We start from the raw sequence: 19,831 nt of genomic DNA, 5'->3' as shown, positions 1-19,831 counted from the left end.
TCTAGCCCCTCCAGCTCCCAAACCCTTTCTAATCCTCCCCACACCCTCTCCAGCTCTCCCAACCCTCCTGGCCCTTATCTTCCCCAGTTTCCGCCAACGCTATCCCTCCTCATGCCCCTCACACCCCCCTGGATCCCTTAGGCCAGGCTGCTGTCAAAGAGAGAGTGGGACAGGGCAGTGGGTGGAGGGGCTGAGGGCTTAGAGCACTGCTCGCCCACCTGCCCATGACCCCCTGCCTATGCCCCCCTGCCCACACCCCCACCCATGCCCCCTGCTCATGCCCCCCCACCCATGCCCCCAGCCCCCACCCCCGCCCATGCCCCCTGCCCACACCCACCTGCCCATGCCCACCTGCCCACACCACCTGCCCACGCCTCCCTGCCCATGCCCGCCTGCCCACGCCCACCTACAACGCAATGGTGGCAGCCACCACCCCTCCCACAGCCCAGTCACCACACTCACACAAGTCCTACACACACCGCTCCCACAGATACCTCCTACACTCACACACAAATCCACATGCGCACATACACAACCACCCAGGAGCCCTGACCGCATCCCACACCCCCAGCATCGCCAGCTCTCAGCGCCAGGTGGATGGGGCACTGGGAGTGGACGGGAGGGGCAGCAAGACCCAGGCTCAGGGCACCCAGAGCCCCCCTTCTGCCCCCACACAGGCGGCCTTCCTGGTCCTGGCCCAGTGCCAGCCTCGATTCTTGGGAACACATTCCTCCCAGCCCTCATCCTGGTGCCTCTGATGTGGCAGGAGCAGGGGGACGCTGTGGCCCACTGTGGCCACACTGTCACTACACCCCTTCCACAAGAGACTCCATGCACATGGCCCTCAGGGGAAGGGAAGCCTGATCCCCAGCATAGCTGACCTCTGCAGTCCTTGAAGGCTGACCTCTGCAAACTCCTTCTCCTGTCCTGGCACCACCACGGGCGTCCCCTCTGCCACAGGCACCCCGTCCCCATCCACGCCTGCTCTCACCCTGCTCCTCAGGTGCGCAGGGGGCGCTGAGGGGCGAGATCCCCCAATGGGCATCATCATCCCATGCCATCTCCATGCCCAGAGCACAATCCCCCCGCCCCGATCTGCCAGGGGGCCCTCCCCGTTCTCTTCCCTGCTGTCAGCACCACTCTCCCACCAGGAGCCAGCCCAGGCGCCTGTCCCTGTAGGGCCATGCTCCCAACAGTCCCTGCAGAGCAGGCCTGTCTCCTCTGGGTCCCCCTGCACCAGGCACTGCCCCCATCACAGAGGTCCACTTGGCCCACTACCTGCCTGTGCCCCCTTCTGGGCCCACCAATCTGTGAGCACCTTTCATCCTGACACACTGGCCTCCTCCTCGCCATTCCCAGTCTTTTCTCCACTTTGTCTGTCATTGTGCAGTTTCCTTTCTGCCCCTCCCTCCCCATCACCTTCAGAAGCCACCTCCTCCAGGAAGCCTTCCCAGATGCTCTGTGAGGTGACGCTGGGAAGTTGTATACAGGCTTTGGACTCAGGATGATCTGGGTTGTCTACCTATCTGTGTGACCTCAGCAAGTCGCTCCACTTCTCTGAGCCTTAGTTCCTTATGCATAACATGCATTAATAACATCCCCTGCCAGGGAGTCAAACGCCCTGGCACACAGTAGGTGCTCCACAGCCCTGAGGCACACCTGCCCCCCTACGAAGGGCCATGTCCTCCTTGTTTTTTGTTTTCATTGTTGTTGTCTTTTTTTTTTGAGACAAAGTCTCACTCTGTCACCCAGGCTGGAGTGCAGTGACACAATCTCAGCTCACTGCAGCCTCTGCCTCCCAGGTTCAAGCAATTCTCCTGCCTCAGCCTCCAGAGTAGCTGGGACTAGAGGTGCGTGCCGCCACACCTGGCTAATTTTTGTATTTTTAGTAGGGACGGGGTTTCACCATGTTGGCCAGGATGGTCTTGATCTCCTGACCTCGTGATCTGCCTGCCTCGGCCTCCCAAAGTGCTGGGATTACAGGCATGAGCCACCGCACCCGGCCATGGCCTTGCTTTTACCCTTGGCAGGGAGCGTTTTCTTTGTCCCACTGTTTATGTCTGCTGTCACCCTCTTTTCCCACTGGCCCTGACATCTGCTGATCCCAAACCGCCCCCAGATGTGGTACTGAGCATTTCCCATCCACCCTCGCCTGGAATCCTCTCCACCATCCTCTCAAAAACACTCACTAACCTCTCTGGGCCACAGATTCTTGGTTTCTTCATCATTAGGACAGGATGATAACACCTGCTCGAGGTTGATGTGAGAATTAAGGGAGATAATTCGGGAAAAGCACTTGGCCCAGTGCCTGGCTCAAAACTTAGCAGCCACATCACGCCTGGGTTTATAGTTGAGACTCTATTATCGTTCTGCCCTGGAGAAGCTCCGGCCTGTGTGCACACTGGGCACTTCCCCAAGCCTCCCAGACCAGGCCCCAGGAAGGGCTGGCATTGAGGGCCCTGGCCGGAGCGGGTGGGGTGAGGCTGAAGCAGGTTCCCCCGCCCCAGAGTCCAGAGTGCCCTCCAGCCTCCAGCACCTCCTACCCCACCCCTCCTTCCCTCCCAACCCAGGCCCTGGGTGGCCCTGGCAGCTGCTCTGTCCCCACCCTACACACCCCTCCTGCCTTCCTCCTCTTATTTCTCCTTGAAATCGCTTCTCCAAAAGTTCATTCTGAAAGAAATCGATTTCCAAGCTGTTTGGAGATACAATTTGGTTTTTCATTTTGAAGAAATGATGGTGGAGGAGAAGTTTGGAGACTTAATCACCGGGGAAGGCCATGGAAATAAAGAATTCCTCTGCCCTTGGCTGGAAACTAGGGGGAGGCTGTGTTCATTCTCTTGCTGTGACAGCAGAAAACAGGTGCACACGGAGAGGCACGGCTCCTGTATGGTATGACACACACATGTGCACACCACATGCAGCACACAACCGTACACACACGTTGCGAAACACACACATGCACGCAGAATGTACACACCAAGACATACACACACACAGCCCTCAGTGAAACACCGTGGATGCCTCCAGCCCCCAGTCCCCTCAGCAGTGCAGAGACAGGGCGTGGCTGGACTCTCTCCACCCCCAGCTCTCTGTCTCTGTCCCACACCCTAATGCATCTTGCTCTTGGAATAACCCCATCTTCATTATTATTATTTTTTTTTTTGAGACGGAGTTTCGCTCCTGTTGCCCAGGCTGGAGTGCAATGGCACGATCTCAGCTCACTGCAACCTCTGCCTCCCGAGTTCAAGTGATTCTCCTGCCTCAGCCTCCCGAGTAGCTGGGATTTCAGGTGTGCGCCATTACGCCCAGCTAATTTTGTACTTTTAGTAGAGATGGGGTTTCAACATGTTGGCCAGGCTGGTCTCGAACTCCTGACCTCAGGTGATCCACCCGCCTCGGCCTCCCAACGTGCTGGGATTACAGGTGTGAGCCACCGCACCCGGCCTCCCATCTTCATTATTTCCTGGAGGGCTTGACTTCCGCTGCTATTCCAAAGGTCCTTTCCAAATCTGAAGCTGCAGATATTCATAATCAGACATTACTGCCTCACTCAAGAAGCTTCACGAGCTCCCAATTACCTGGCTGGACAATAATCACATCCAAAACCACGGGCAGAACCACCCACACCTCCGGCTGTGGAAGCACCTCTGCATTCCATGTCACTCCCTGACAGGATGGGCAGCTGCTGGGAATGTGCCTGGGGCCTGCAACCGCACCGTCTGTGTCATAAACACACTGACCCAAGAGGTTGATGGACTCACACAAGATTGTATAGGTGGTGGGTGGCAGAACACACACACACACACACACACACACACACACACACATCTGTGGCTGCAGTTTCTCATTATCAGTTCATTCTTTTGTATCTGGAAGATTTTTAAGAGTTCGCTATGAAGATGGGCCCCTGGGAAAGTCAATGTCTGACATACTAAGGCAGGGAACCCCCAAATTCCTTGGAATGGAGGACAGAACAGGCTCTAAATTCCATCTAGTTCAACCCCTCTGATATGTGAACCCCTTTACAGTATCCTTGCCTACAGCTCTTCAGCCTGTACTTGCATACCTCCAGGTCTGGGGAGCTCATGCCCACCTGCCCATCTCTGATCTCTTGTGAAGGTTGGAGTCCCTCGTTCTGCTGAGCTGAACTCTACTTCCGGGTATTCTCCCACCTTAGGTCTTGGGTCTCTGCCTTGGGGCTCCAAGCCTTCTCCTCTTCTGGCTGTCCTCAACCTCAGGGGCCCAACTGGGATGCCCTTCTCATTCCAAGTCTATTGGCAGAGGCCGGTGTGGGCCATGTTGAGGCTGGAAGTTCACAGACACGTGCGCACATGTATGAGGCATTTGGCCTTCATGCTGGGGAAGGAGGAGAACGGGGCCCATCTTCTTGGGAGAGGACACCCTTGGGGGCTAGGGGTGCCGGGTGAGGGGCACTGTGCAGACAGCAAGGACAGGGCCTCCTTCTCACAGAAGTCTTAGCAAGGGGCTTCCAGGCTCAGTGGAGACAGGCGTGGCTGCGGGGTTGAGAAACAAAGAGCCCTTTGTTAGGGGGCAGGGAAGGGCTGAGGGCTTCCTGAGACGTGAAAGGAGGAGAAACGAGGCTGGGATGGGCACAGGGCCCCAGATCAGGGAGGGGCAGCCTTCCTGGAGTGTCTCCGAGCTGGTCAGTCCCATGGCCATGCAGGGGAAAGCAAGGTCCGGAAGGTGAGGCCCGGCCCCGGGCCAGACCAGACCTCGGGGCAGGGCTTCTGTCCCCACACCCTTCCCTATGGTCTGGGTTTCTCTCTCCCCAAGAATGGGCTGTCCCTGGAAGGATACTCAGGGGCTTCCCTTCCCTCTCTCTGTCCTCAGCTCCCAGGGCCCATCAATCTGTGTCCTATCTGAGGAATGTGCCACCCGAGGGAGACCTGGGGAGGGGGAAGGTGGGAGAGGACGTGGGGGTCAATCGGACCCTGCCAGCAGGGCAGCAGAGCATGAGGGGTGGGGAGAAGATCATAAATATGATTGCTTGGTGGAGGTGGCATCATAGGAGGCTTCCTGGAGGAGATGAGGTAGGAAGTGAGCCCTGGGGGCTGGGGAGGTCTGCATCTACCCGTCTCACACACTTACCCACAGACTGGTTTCCCATCTGCTGAGCGTTTACTGCATGCTGGGTGCTTTACATGCCAGCAGGGCAGCCCACAGATCTCTACAGAGCATCCCTCCTGCATGCCAGGCACTAGCCTGGGCTGGGCTGGTTGACTCTGATGGGCAGTCCTGGGTCCCCGCTCCCCACGGCAATGTGATACACCAGGAAAGAGGCCAAGCCCCGGCACCAGGAGGCCTGGGTGCAGATCCCGGCCCCGACACTTAGCTGTCGTGCAGTCCGGAGGTGGCATAGGACTGTGTGCTTGTGAGAGCCAGAGGCCAGTGGGATGAGGGTGGCCTGGTGGCCCTGCCCTGGACTCTCCCTACAGGGGCAGGTGGAAGAGAGGCACTGGTGTACAAGGCCCAGCCCTGGGGATCCACGGTGTCCCCGGCCCAGATTCCCTGCACCTGCCCCAGTTTGGGGCAGCCCGGCCTACTTCTCAAGGATGTTTGGAGGTTCCTGAGAGGCCCCCCAGGGGCCCTGCCCGCACCCACCTCCAGCATCTGCTCCCCCCTACAGCCACATACTCCGACCCCTAGCCTGACACAGGGTAAGCCCCAGCACGGGGACCCCCTTTGCGGCCCCTCTTATCCCGGGGACATCAGATCTACCAGTCCCTTCCTCTTCCTGCCCTGCCCTCCAGAGAAGTCACTGGGAGGTGGCGGGGGGTGGGGTGCAGGTGGGGCCTTGCAGGGCACACTCGTCAGCCCATGCCGTGGTTTACACCCCACCCTCACCACCCTCATCTTATACCTCCAGCCCAGGACATTCCAGCTTCTGCTTTCAAGGTGGGGTTGTGCCCACGGAAGTTAAGGCTCAGCGTTTCAATTTTGAAATAAAAATTTGAAACTTGTGTCAGAGACAGCAACATTGAAAGGAGATTCCAGCCAACCCCTGGGCACAGAAGGCCCAAAAGCCAGCGTTCCCTAAGGACAATCAAGAGGTAAGTGGGGGCGAGGCTCCTGTTCCCGAGGGACGCCTCCCATGAGATCGGAGAGCCAAGGCAGTGAGGAGCGGTGAGCGCCCACAGCAGCACCTGGTCCTGGCGGGCAGTGGGGACAGGGTGTGAGGCTGCCTGGGCTGTGGGACGGAGAGGGCTGCTGGCTCAAAGGACACAGCACCCAGAGACACCCTTGCCGGAGAAGGGAACCCCACAGCTGGCCTCACAGACGCCCAGGAGTGAGCGGGTCCAAGGAGAACCTGATGCAACGGCGAAACCCCCATGTGGGCTGAGTTTGTCTAGAGTTTGTCTAGAAGGGGCCAGGTAGCAGCATAAATGGCAGGAACAGGGTGGGAGCCAAGGAAATGATTCCGTTTTGCTCCTGGAGGCAAAAGAAGTTCCATTTCTGCCACTTGCGTTTGCAGCCTGAGAAGGTTCCTCTGGCACACAGTGTGCAGCTGACCGAGCAGACACGGTCGGGCAGCTGCAGGGGACTCGGTGGCCTCAGTGAGCTCTGGCCGCTCAGGGGGTGAGGGGAGGGACCCACTCACTCAGACCCACTACTGACCCCACATTGCTGAGGAGGTTTTAGAGACAACCCCAGGCCCTATCCCCTCTTTCCCTGCCTCCTCACCGCAGGCCCCTAGGCCCATCGGCCAGCCCCTTCCCCCTCCCCAGGCCTGGGCCCCTGGAGGCTGAGATTGTGTGTGACCCCAGAGCCCCCAGTCCTGTCATTAGCGCTGATTACTCCCATCAGCACCCCAGGGTGGGGGGTGGCAGCTCTGGCAGAAGTGTGTCAGGAGTGCCAGGCATCCCTGCTCCACGCTGGCTGTGGGCAGCCACCGAGAGGGGGCGCTGGGAGGCGGGACGGGCAAGGTGGTGCTTCTCCAAGACCCGAGGCCTCCAGGCAGTCGCCTTTCACCCCACCTCCAGCAGCCTCGGAGGGGCCCTGCCCTCTCAGGACTCCTCCACCCTTACCCCCTGACCCATTCCATCTCCCTCCCCGGCCTGGGAGTCAGGAAACCAGGCTCTGCCCTCTAATCCTGCCCCTGCCTCAGTGGGCCACGGCACCCCGGGTACATGGCTTCTCCTCTCCGGGCCCGGTTCCTCCTCTTTTAAATGAGGGGTGCCATTTCTTGATTCCTTTCCAGCTGCAATCAGCCAGCCAACCCTCCTCCCTTGCGGTCCCCTGGGCCGAGTGCCCACCTGCCTGCCTCCTCTCCTCCTTCTCCCCTCTCTCCTCCCGGTCCTTCTCCCATCTCTTCCTCTCCCTCTTCTCTCTTCTCTCCCTCCTCCTCACTGTCTTCTTCCTGTTCTCTAGTCCCTCACTCCTCTCCTCTCCTGCCCCCACCCCCAGCAGCCTCCTCTCTCCCTGTCAATTAGACTGGCTCTGGCAGGAGGCTCAGAGAGCAGGCTAGGGCACCCAGCTGGAAGATTGGGTGTCAAGCGCTGTCTGGAATCCTAATGCCCTAGCCCTGCCCTTCTCCACATCCCTCACCTCTCCTCGAGTGACAGGTGCTGGGTGCTGGCATTGATTCTTCAGTGGGGGCACCCTCCCGCTGCTCTCACCCTGCCAGGCCTGCAGCCTCCTCTCACTGCCCCAAAACTCCTCTCACTCTGCCCCTTCCCCATGCTCCGGCGTCCCCCCACCCTCTCGACCTCTGACCATCCCCAAGGTCAAGGCTTGGAGGAAAGAGCACTGGGCTGGGACTCGAGACCTGCATGCTGGCCAGGCCCCCTTTCAAGGCCTCAGTTTACCTGTCTGTGAAGTGAGGCTCCACCTCGGAGCCCTTCCTGCTCAGATTATGTGGCCCCCAGACCTGTCAGCTTTCTAGCCAATGCAGAGGGCTGTCGTGGGGTCACTCCTGACCTGCTCTGGTGGCGGCCCCATTTCAAATCTTATTTTGTTTTTATTTTCAATGGGAATGGCTCTGGGCCAGGGCATTAGCATTCCACTTTCTAGCAGATTCTCTCCTTCCTGTTCTGTTGCGGGAGTTGCCTCACTCATCTTTGCGCCTGCCTGGCCCCCGAGTAGACTGGGCTGTCCAACTTGGAGCTGGCAGCCACCCAGGGCTGGTGGGCATTCGGGTAACCTACGTTCTGGCCACCAGCGCCACCTGGCCTCATCCCAAGCAGCTCAAGAAGGTGCCTCTCTGGAAGTAAAAGGTACATGCTCCTCACTCCCGGACCGCATGCCCTGCCCTATGGGTGCCATAAGTCCGCAAGTTTCAAGGACAGCGATGGTTCACCCAACTCAATCGTCTCCTTTGGTTATTATTAATTACTTTTCACTCTTCACCCAGGTAACCCCAACAAGGTAACCCCAACAAGCAGCCTTCTTGTCCTCTACCAAGCACACCTCCCCAGAGGGTGGAGCCTGTGCAGAATCCCAGAGGTGACTCCAGCAGACTTTGGGGAACCGTCACTATCAATCAGGCACCTGCTGTGCATCAGGCACATGCTGGGACTCTGGGGACACAGCAGGGGACCCCACCAGCAAGTCCTCTTGTCTCACATTCTGCAAACAAAATAGAAAAATAGCTCATTTCAGAGTGGCCAGTGTCATGAAGGAAAGAAAACAGAGTGAGGGGATGTTGACCCAGGGTAGGGCCAGATAGGAGGGCTCAGGGAAGACACCACGGGAGAGGTGACCCTGAGATGGGCCCAAAATGATAAGAAGCTGGCGTGGCAAAGTTGGGGTATATATACCATTCTAGATGGAGGCGGCAGTAAGTGCAAAGGCCCTGAGGCTGGAACACGTGTGGTTGTTTGAGCAACACGTGGCCAGTGTGGCTGGGGCAGAAAAGTGGCAGGGGAGGCTGTCACACCCAGATCACATCCTGCCTGGATGGGCACTCCTGGAAGGAGTTTGTGATGCATTCTAAATGCAAGAAGTAGCCACTGGAGGCTTTGTGGGAGAAATGCACTCTGTGTTCGTTTGTAATGATCTTGCTACTTCTGGCTGCTGGTCACAGGTGGGGGTGGAGGATGGCCAGGGCTGAAGCAGGCAGGCCAGTTAAGAGGATGCTGCAGTGATTCAGGCAAGGGGCAAAGTGGCTGCATAGAAAGGCAGAGAAGTGGCTCTGGCCTATACAGAGACCACAAGATGGGATCTACTCAATGTGTCCTGCCCATGAGAGCAGTAAGCCCCTTCCCAGAACCCTCTCCCATGTTCTCACCTCCCCTGCCCCCAGCTGCGTACCTTGGTTCCTTTTGATTCCTTCTCTCCACCAAAGTCCCTCCTCTTGCATCCAGTCTTCAGCGTGGGTTGTGAGTCCCCAGCTCTATCTGTTTCTGCGGCTGACCCAGTGGGGAATTAGGTCCTCAGGGAAAGGGGAGAGGAGGAGCAGAGGCCCTCATGGGGTCTAGTCCAATCGAGTTACTTTTATAAAAGACAGCCAGACCATTCATGCTGCAAAGATTCACCTCCGGCTGTTTTTCAGCCTGTAGCTTATTATGCTAAGAGTGTCTCTTCCCTTCTCAGCCTTGAGTCGCTTTACAAAAGCCACCCTTCTATTACCTAGGCCTGGGTGATGCTAGGGTCCAAGACAGCATGGAGCATTGTAAGCGAAGGAAGAGCCAAGAGGCTGCACAGCGGGAAAAGATATTTGCAACAGGACTCTTAATTACAAATCAATGAGAGAAATGGAGATAACCTCACAGAAAAATGGACCAATGGCCCGAATAGGCATTTCACAAAAGAGGACAATCAAATGGCCCATAAAGACATGAAAAAGTGCTCAGCTTCATCATCAGGGAAATGCAAATTAAAATCACAGTGATTAGCAATTTACACACCCACCAGAGGGACTAAAGCGCAAAAGCTACAACCCAGCCAGGCTTGGCCAGGAGGCAGCAGCCCAGGCGGAACTTTCGTCTCTGGTGGATGGCAGTGTAAACCTATGCAAGCACTTTGGAAACTCGAATGGTATCTAGGAAAGAGGAACACACATTTGCCCTATGACTGAGCGATTCATTCCTAGGTTTACACTCAACAGGAGTGAGTACATATGCCCAAGAAAAGACGTGTGAAAGAATGCTCATACCAGCTTTCTTCATCATCTTGCCAGACGGGAAACGACCCAAATGTCCATCAACGGTTGAATGCATAAATCCATTGTGGTGTATTTTACAGCAATGAAAATGATCCAACCGCTGCTCCGATCCACATGAATGAATCATGACATGTTGCTGAGGGAAAGACGCCAGTCTCAAGCGAGGACATCGGGTGGGATTCGGTTCATGTGGAGCCCAAAGCAGGTTGGAAGTCAGGACAGCAGTTCCCCTCGCAGCCCTCGAGGGAGAGGCTGGCAGGGCTGCGAAGGGCCTCATGGAGCAGTAGCCATGCTCTTCATCTTCATCAGGAGGCCATGCCGTGGGTGTGTTCACTTTGTGAAATATCTGTTGTTTTGATAGGCATGCTTTCTGCGTGTGTGTATACACGTATATACTCACTTCAGTTATGATTAACTTCACAAATAATAAAACACTGCAGAAGGTATTTAGAGTAAAAGAAATGACCACTCCCTACCTACCCCACATGACTTAGGTGTGTGACCTTCCATACCTTTTTCTATGCAATTATATGGCTTAGTTGGGTGTGTCAAAAGAAAAAAAGAAACACACACACACACACAACGCCATCCCCAGTGACAACCCCAGACAATGCCAAATGTCCCCTGGGGGTAGGGTTGCCAGAGTAAATACAGGACATACAAATGGGATCCTGCCATATCTTATGGGGTTTTTGCTATCTTTCATTTAATACAGGAGTTCTCACCCTTGTCACAACTGACATTTTAGGCTGGATAATTTTATTTTATTATTTTTTTTTTTTTGGCATGAGCTGTCCTATGCATTGTGAAATGTTTAACAGCATCCCTAGTGCCTTCCTACCAGATGCTGGTAGCACCTAACCATCCCCAGTGACAACCAAAACTGCCTCCAGACATTGCCAAATGTCCCCTGGGGGTAAGGTTGCCACGGTAAATACAGGACATCTAATTAATATGCACTGTCTGAAATTCAGCTTGAACCGGCTGCCCTGCATTTTTATTTCCTTAACCTGGCAACCTACCTAGGGAGCAAAATTACCCCTGGTTGAGAACAGATGACATCTCTCATCGCTGGTTCCTTTTCAGGACGGGAGGATACCCCCTCTTTCTTTTCAGCGCTCTGCTGTGTTCTGTGATGGGGACAAGCCATAGCCTGTCAGTCTGTCCCTTGGGATGGACATGGTGCTTGCTAGCCAGTGGGAGGTTTTCTGCCGCAAGTGACAGAAATCCCTGCTCAGTCTCACGTGGGCCACAAGCCCATCCACAGTGCTGCCTGGCAGGGAGCAGGGTAAGCATTGGCCCTTTGCGTGTTCTGCTCTTCCCCACCTCGAGTCAGCCTCATAGGTCAGCCTCAGCATCCAGGCTGGCCGGGCCTGAGGCCACCTATGGGCCCTCCCTGATGTCTCATTGGCTGAGACTGGTCACAGCCCACACCTGACCTGTCACTGGCAGAGGGTGCGCTCAGCCTGAGATCCATCAGGAGCACCTGCCGTGGTGGCGAGGTGGAGGTGGCGCTGGCGTCGTAGGCTTCCTCTCATTGTCAAGTCCCTTCTCAGACCTCACCTCTGCAGCGGGGCCACCCCTGAGCACCCATCGATTGTGGCCTTGTCTCCCCACCCAAGGGCTCTCCTTCCCAAGTGTTGCCAGAAGCCCCATCAGACATCTACAGTCGAGTGTCAGCTCCTGGAGGGCCCAACTCCTGGTGACTGCTGTGGTCTCAGGCCTTCTGAGTGCAGTCCGTGGCCGGGGGAGCCTCTCCACTCACACCGAGTGAACTCAGCAAGAGAGGGTGCCTTTGTGCTCTGCAGAGTGCAGTCCGGTCCCATATCCACAGCCACGAAACCCAAATGCTCCCAGAACCATACTCCTTTTCTTCTACCTATTTGCCAGCAAACCTGACCCAAATTGACGTGAGAGTGTCCAGCGCCTTTGTTTCTCCCACTTGCTGTGATATATGTGCAGCTTGCTGAAGAAATAATGTGTTTCATCAGGGGGTTGTCTTGGGCTGAGTTCCCCAAAAGCAAAGCCTGAGACAGGACTTGAGTGCAGGTGGTTTTTTGGAAGGCGACACCAGAATCCAGGAGGGAGCAACTGGGGAGAGTGAGACGGGGGTCGGGAGAAGATAATACAAGGGTCATTACGGAGGTCACTGCAGAGGGCACTGCAGGAGGGGGCAGTCGACTTCTCTAGGACCTCCTGAGCAATGTGGGGTGCTTCTCTGAAGGACTAGAGGCTGCTGGGCGCTTACCCACCTGCCCCTGGGCTTTACCAGCTGAGGGTTACCCGAAAGGCCTTCACTCCCCAGAATTCCCCAGTTGCGCTTGAGGTGGGCTGGACACCCCAGAGGGTCTACAGCATGGGGCACCCCCAGACCCCGTGGAAGAGTAACACAGGATGGGGCATATGCGCCAAGTTACCTTCCGAAAATCTGAAACACATTTGGCCCCAAGGGATTCAGGGTCCTAGAGTTGGAATTTCTGGGTTAGAGGGGGCACCTTGGGGAGAGTCTTGTATGTAGTTTGAAAGTTTTGAAACAGCAAGAGCTCTCTGAAATGGCTGTCTACGTTTCACACTCCTGGCCAGGCGTGAACGTCTTTCCTCTGCACCTGCACACCAACCTCAGGTATGCCAGCTAAATAGTAATAGTCACGGCAGACACTTATGCGTGCTCTGTATGGGGCACTGTTCTAAACACTGATCCCTCACAATGACTCTGTGGGGTAGTACTGGGTTTGACACTCATTTTTTAGGTGAGGAAACTGAGGCACAGAGGGTTACACACTTTGTCCATGTTTCCACAGCTGGTAAGTCCAGAGCAGGAGGGATATGAACCACAGCACTACACCGTCTCTAACAATATCATCGTCTTTTTAGGTTTCTGCCAATCTCATGAGTGAAAAGTGATCAGGAGTTTGGCAAGTTTCTTGTCTTGTTTTGTATTTCTCTGTTGCTATCAGCTAGGAATAGGCAGGGGAACAAATGACAGAGACTCAAGCCAGACATTTATTGCTTAAGTAAAATCAGGAGGTAGGCAGTCTAGAGCTGGCATGTCAGCTCTACTCCATGGTTTTGGTCACGCAGACCCCTCCTCTTGTTATTTGCTATGTGTGATCTCTGTCTCCAAGGTCTCCTCACTGCCCCATAAGGCTGCTGGAGCCCCAACCATTATGTCTCGTATTCCAGCCACAAGAAAAAGATAAAGAGAAAGGAAATAAGGAACACCTGTCAGCTGCCTTTTTAGGACGGTTCCTGGAATCTGCTACTTCTCATTGGCCAGAACTTGAGTACGGGGCCTCATGCTAGACGGGAGGTTGGGGAATGTCTTAATAACAGACCACATGCCTGGCTGAAAATCAAGGGTTTTGCTCCTGTGGAAGAAGGGAAGGTGGACACTGGAGAACAGCTTGTGATCTCTGCCACAACAGAGGAGCATCTTTGCATAGGTTTCTTCGCCATTTTTATGTCTTCATCTAAGAATTCCCTTTTCCTACTCTCCTTTTCCTCTCACACTGATCATCCTTTTCTTACTGATTTTTAGCCACACTTCTTATGGAGAACTCACTACACTTCCCAAAACCATCTGTAGCAGTGCTTGGCTCTAAGAATTTGTGTCAAAATCAAATGGGAGCCACAGTGATGGACCCAGCTCAGCACGTGGCTCACGTTAAATGCCTCACAAATGTTGGCTTCCTTCCCTCGAGTCAGGGATTGCAAAAATGTTGGGATGCCCCAGAACCCCCTAGAGTGCTAACAACTTGGAGCCCAGGCTCATTGAAAGACAGGGCCTGGGCCCTTGTGTTCATATCAACTTCCCTGGGTGAGAATGATACCCACTGAAGTTTGAATTTGCCCTCAATTGTTGACAAACTCTGTACTGTCATTGACTTCCTCTTGGTTAGCAGCACGAGCATGGCCACTCCCTCCACGCATCACCCTGCACGCATCTGAAGCCGAAGTGAAGTCCCACAGCCAACCTTCTCTTTGCCAGGAGAAAAAGCCCCATTTCCTCACTTATCCCTTGCGTGGCAGGGTTTCCCAACCCTTCTAGTTGCTGTCATTCTCAGCAGGTGGGCCTGGTGGGTCAACCTCCCTCCTGGCAGAGTCAGCCTGGACTGACCATAGCCTCTCCAGGTGGAGTCTGGCCAGTACGGGAGAGCACAGAACCCTCACCTCCCCCAGCCCAGACCCGGTGATCCTATTCACATGGCCCACGGCTGCATCGGCCCTAGAAACAGCTTTGTCACTCTGTGAACCTACAGTAAGTTCAAATCCCCCACAGTCTCCAGGAAGTAGGAGTTCCATGTTGATGGTTACATCTGCACATGCTACACGCGGCACAAAACCTTTACTCACGTGAGTTCAAGCAAGAGACATCAGTTCACATGAGAAGGCAGAGGCACGCAGGCCCAGGTCCGTCGGGGTGAGCCTCGGTCCACCGTTTCTTCGAATACAGGATTTGTTCTCTTTCCACTTGGACATCTCCATGTTTCACAGAGAGGGCCCTAGTGTTTCCTAAACTGCAGAGTTTCAGGCATCTGCATCCCGATTAGTTACAACCAATTCTAAAGGAGGATCATTCTTCTCATCCTATCTCCTCTTCCTGGTTGGAACTGGGTCCCGTGGCCATTCCTAAGCCAATCACTGGCAGGGGGAGTGGGACTACCATTTCTGGCAGGTGCCAAGGTCCAGAGGCATGAGTCAGTGATGGGCCTTCTCAGCATGGCTGGAAGAGCCTGTGAGATTATTTAACAGATGAGGGGCACAGCCAGATGTGGAACCACTGGCTGCTATCATCCGCCAAGTGAAGGGTGGTGTGGCTTGCATCCCAAGGGGAATGGGTACATGGAGAGGAGCCGCCAGATTGAGATGAGTTTTCAAGCTCAAGTCAGGATGAGATGAGGGGAAGGTGGAGACTAGCTCCAAAAAAACAGCCCATCATGTTGGCTTGAGCGGCACAGGACTGCCACTTACATAGGAAGCAGGAGGATTGGGGGCTGCTGGGCTATCTGAGATGGATGTGGGGCTGGAAGTCACCAACATATATCCATATGTTGGTATTGGAAGCACTGGGGCTTGGGGGAGAGCACTAAGTAGGGAATCAGTGAGTCGACACTTTAGCACCTCCGTGACTGTCTCCAGCTGTGGCAGGAATCCAAGTGAGAGATGGAGACCTGGATTAAGGCCACCCTGCAGAGAACTGAGAATATAATTTGTAAGACTCCATCATCAATGCCAAAGAAGGAGGAAGCGAAGGAGAGGAAGCAAGTTTGGATCTCAGAAAGACTCAGATGGTGTGAGGTCGCTGTCACTGACCCTCAGCACATGGGGCTCGGCTCTGCCCTCACTGGCCTGGTCCTTCTTGGGAGCCTTCCCCTGGCCTCCCTGGCCAGGCCCCTGCCACTCCCCTCTTCCTTTACCCCACTCGGAGGTTCTCCTGGCTCTCTCCTTCCTGGCTCTCGGCCCTCTATGGGGTCTATTTCTTTTGAACAAAGCATCTGCTTCCATTGCTGTATCTGCAACACTGTTGCAGCCTCCTTCATTCAGCCAACATTCTTGAGCGGCCCCTACCTGGGCCAGGCCACAGTATGAACGATCCTCAGCTTTCAAGGCTTCCGTGCCTCGATGCAGCTACGTGAAGCAGGTGTAGCTCACTCCATTTCACAGCGGTGGAAATTGAGGCTCTGGAGTTCGGAGGAGCACTCCAAGGCCCAGTGCCTGACCACCATGGGGCAGGGCAGACGAGCCCCAAACTTGGAGCCTACGCTAGGAAGTTTCTTGGCTTTGCTCAGGAAAGAATTCAAGTGTGAGCTGGTGGTGGAAGAAACAGCTTTACAGAGGCGATAGTGTTACAGCTCTGTGATTGCCCCTGAAGAGCAGGGCTACCCCACAGGCAGTGTGCTGAGAGCAGCAGCTCAGGAGGAGTTCCGCAGTCATGTTTATACCCACTTTTAATCACATGCAAATTAAAGGGCAGGTTATTTAGAAATTTCTAGAAAAGGAGCTATAACTTCCGGGTCATTGCCATGGAAAGGGGCAGTAACTTCCGGGTATTGCTATGGACAAAGGTAAAACTCATAGTGCTGGTGGTGGGCATGACTTCTGGAGAGAGGTGCTTTCAGGGCCTCTTCTTGTTTTAGCCACTCTTCAATCTGGTCTAGAGTTGAGTCTCCATCTCCTACCTCAACCACACTCCTTCCCTTGACCCTGGTGGTCAGTCCAGCCCTAAGTTCATAGCCTGGCCTGGGGTGTCTCATCATGGATTTATGGGTGTAGAGGCAGCCAGGCCTAGGATGGGGACATGAGCTCCTAGAGTCAGGGAGAGTGGGCAGCCTGGCCTTGCCTGTGTTAATCAGCATTTGTTGGGCCTCAGTTCCCTGGTCCATACACGGAGGGTAAAAATAACTGCCTTTTCCTCATTGGAGTACAACAGAAATCAAACGGCCTCATGCCTACCTCGTGAGATGTCACTGGAAGCTCTGTGTGTGAGCACAGTGCGGACACACAGTGGGTGACTCATCCCTCAAGGAAGTCCTCCAGTTAAGAGCCATGGACCACGTACCTTTGTACACCCCACCCCAGCCCCCCCTTAGCAACCTCCATCCAGCTGGCACAGGGACAGACTGAGGGGAGTCGATGAGCAGCTGTCAACAGGGAGTCAGTGGGGAGACTTCCACTCTCAGGTCCTAAAGTCAGTAAGTTCCTTAGACCGAAAGGAGATGGGAAAGCAGGGGCCAAAGACCGGAAATGGGAGCTGCAGAAACTGAAGTATCAGACACAAAACAGGAAGAAAGAGCAGCTCTGGCCACGAGGCAACAAAGCAGAACAAAGAAGAGGCTCGTACAAGGCAGAACAAAAATGGAGATGAAGAACCAAGATGGCGCAGAAGCCTCACTGCAGTGGGCAGAGTGAAGCGTGGCGCTCCCCTCTCGTGCTATGTGATGGGTGGACTGTGCCCTCTGGAATGGGGTTTACAGCAGAGACTGAGCCACTCGAGGCTCCACTGTCTCCTAGGGTTACTTCCTGCCTTTAACCCTCACCTGAAGCATGTCAAAGGACCGTTATAAACTGCTAAGGGACAGCCACATCCCGGCAGCTCCCCAGAGACAGAGGTGCTGTCTCCTTTAGGCTTTCCCACCGCAGGTACCAGCCAGGGCTGGTGCCTCACATGGCACGTAGAAGAAGACTTGTGAGTTGACCCTCAGAGCAAGAAACTAGGAAAAGCAATGGGGCCATGCGATGCTGCTGAGCAGCAGAAAAGAGAAAAATATGCTTTTTACTTAGCATATTTGTATGCTAATACCATCCAATACCAACATATGGATATATGTTGGTGACTTCCAGCCCCACGTCCATAAATTACTTGAAAGGGCAAAAAGAAGACACCCCAAATGTAAAGTGACTTTCTGAGCCCCCCTCCTCCCTACCCCCTTATCCTGCCCTCCATGAGTTACCAGTTTCACCCCACCTTCCTCCCACCCCCAGGAGAAGTTTCTGCCAGCCCCATCCACCTCCTGGGCCCAAGTGACGCCATCTCCCCTTCCACCTCCCCAGTCCCCACAAGGTCGTTCCCTCCTCTGTGAGCAGCCTTCCAAACCCGCCCTGCTCCTGCCCAGACACAAAACAGCAAAACCACTTCCTCTTCCTTTTCCTCCATGTATAGCCTTTTCCTCCAAACAGTGGGCCCATCCCACACCATCTGACTTCTACCCCCAGGCCCCGTTAACCCAGAGCCCAAGCCTACCCCTAGTATTTGCTAGGCCTGGGCGTGAGTACAAAGGGAAGCCCAAATCCTGTGTCTAAATACCGAAAAGTTCTCCATTCAGCTAACAAACTCTTAGTATATCCTCCTGCATTGACAAATGTACCTTCATGACGACCTCTAACAGGTTTGAATTTCAAATTCCTCGCCTCCCTGAATGTAGTGGCCTACGGAAAGTCTAAGCCCCATTCTCTGGCCCACAAGACACCCTCTTCTCGCCCACAGCACTATCTCACAACTTAAAGGGTCTCACAGGCATGCATAGAGACTGCCACCCCACGCATTCAAGCTCTGCCTACACCTCCCACACGCAGCTACTCCTTGGTCATCTCTCATGCCTAGGAGTGCCCACATGGGTGGCACGGTCCACCCTGGGAAGGACAGGCCTTGGAAACATGTCCAGGGCCAACTGGACAGTCAATCCTGGCATCCCAGGTGCTTGGAGCATGGTCAAGTGGAAAGTGTCTGGGAATGCCCGTGGGCCCTGCAGACTCATCAGCCTGTGGGGAAGAGCAGGGGGCTAGGGGAGGGTCAGAGCAGACCCTTCTCACATACATGCCCTGTGGCAGGGACCCCCTTGATCCTGGTCCCACCTGCCTCCTCCTCCTCCCGTCTCTGGGTTATAATCGACATAACCGCCAGACGTGACCTCTTCTTCCTTGGTCACGCTTCCTATGACCACAGGAAGGCTCTCCCTGCTTCCAACGCTTATTTTGGGGGGCTCATTCTTTCATCTTTAAAGGGAGGATTTGGAGCAGATCTCTCAGCAGGAACCAGAATTTTAGCAACAAGACACGAGATGCAGGGGTTGACGGGGCTGGCACAGGCCCAGGGATTACTGTACGGGTGGCATCTCTCGACACTCCACTGGCCTAAGGTTGGGACGTTGGGCCATGCCCCATCTGGGACTCAGGTCTTTGGGCCCTGACCTCTAGGGGAACAGGCGAAGTTTGGGAGTAAAGTGGGTTAGAGCTCCTTCCAGCTTTCTGGGTATGCTGTGCTTGCTTGGGGCAATTACTGTCTCTGAGTCTTTACCCCAAAGTATAGAGCAGGAGTAAAGCCCCTACTTCACGGAGCTGCTGAGGAAATAAACACACCCTCATCCACGCACCGGATGTGAGGCATCAGCCCAACCCTGCCAAACCCTCTTAAAGCTGCAGGACAGATGTTTGGGCTCTGCAGATCAGATGCTCTTCTGAGAGCCTTGGAAGGAAGCAGTGAGGCAGAGAGATGCTTCTACCGCCATCGTCCCTGCCCTAGGATGGGAGTCCACAGCCCATTGCCAGCACCCAAGGGATACCCATGCAGCTGCTGTGATCCTGGCACCAGCAGCCCAGGCCCCCCAAGGGACCGTTTCATTCCCTCAGCAGCCCCATGAAGCAGAAACAGGTGGCAGCTTCTTTGGTGGGCCAGTCCTGTGTAGTTACTTTAAAAATCAGTTCGAAAAGGCCACCCTCAAGTCTGGTCTGCAGCCCTCCTGACAATTCCATTCACCACTTGGTTTCCCCTTGTGAATTTTTCTTCCTGCTTAAATTAGTTACAGAGAATACTGTTCTCTGCAATAGAAGCCGGACTGAGGTCTATAAATTCACAGCCATGGTGCTTAACATATGGGGATTGAGCCATACAATTTGTTTGAAAAGTAAGTGAGAAGAGAGAGGGGCAGATGAGTGAGTTTTCTCCCCTGGACCATTGCAGATTCTGGGAGTTATCTAAATCAGGGGAGGCGAGAGTGCTGGAGGAGTTTCACCCCCCTGGGAACTCCTTCACACGTGACCTTGCTTAGTTTGGCAAGGACCAGGAGGATAGAAGATGGACAGTCTGAGATGCAGGTGAGGGCGGTTTCAGAGGAGGCCAAGAGAGAGAGGGGGCTTTGGGGTGGGGACTGGGTAAGAATGGGTGTGGTGGGCTTGGTGCTAAGGAGAGGGGAGAGCTGACAGCAGGCTGGG

The sequence above is a fragment of the Symphalangus syndactylus genome, chromosome 18, assembly GCF_028878055.3.
Source record: "Symphalangus syndactylus isolate Jambi chromosome 18, NHGRI_mSymSyn1-v2.1_pri, whole genome shotgun sequence".
NCBI classification, from domain to species: Eukaryota; Metazoa; Chordata; class Mammalia; order Primates; family Hylobatidae; genus Symphalangus; species Symphalangus syndactylus.
The sequence above is the reverse complement of the archived record's forward strand: the minus strand, read 5'-3'. Positions refer to the sequence as shown.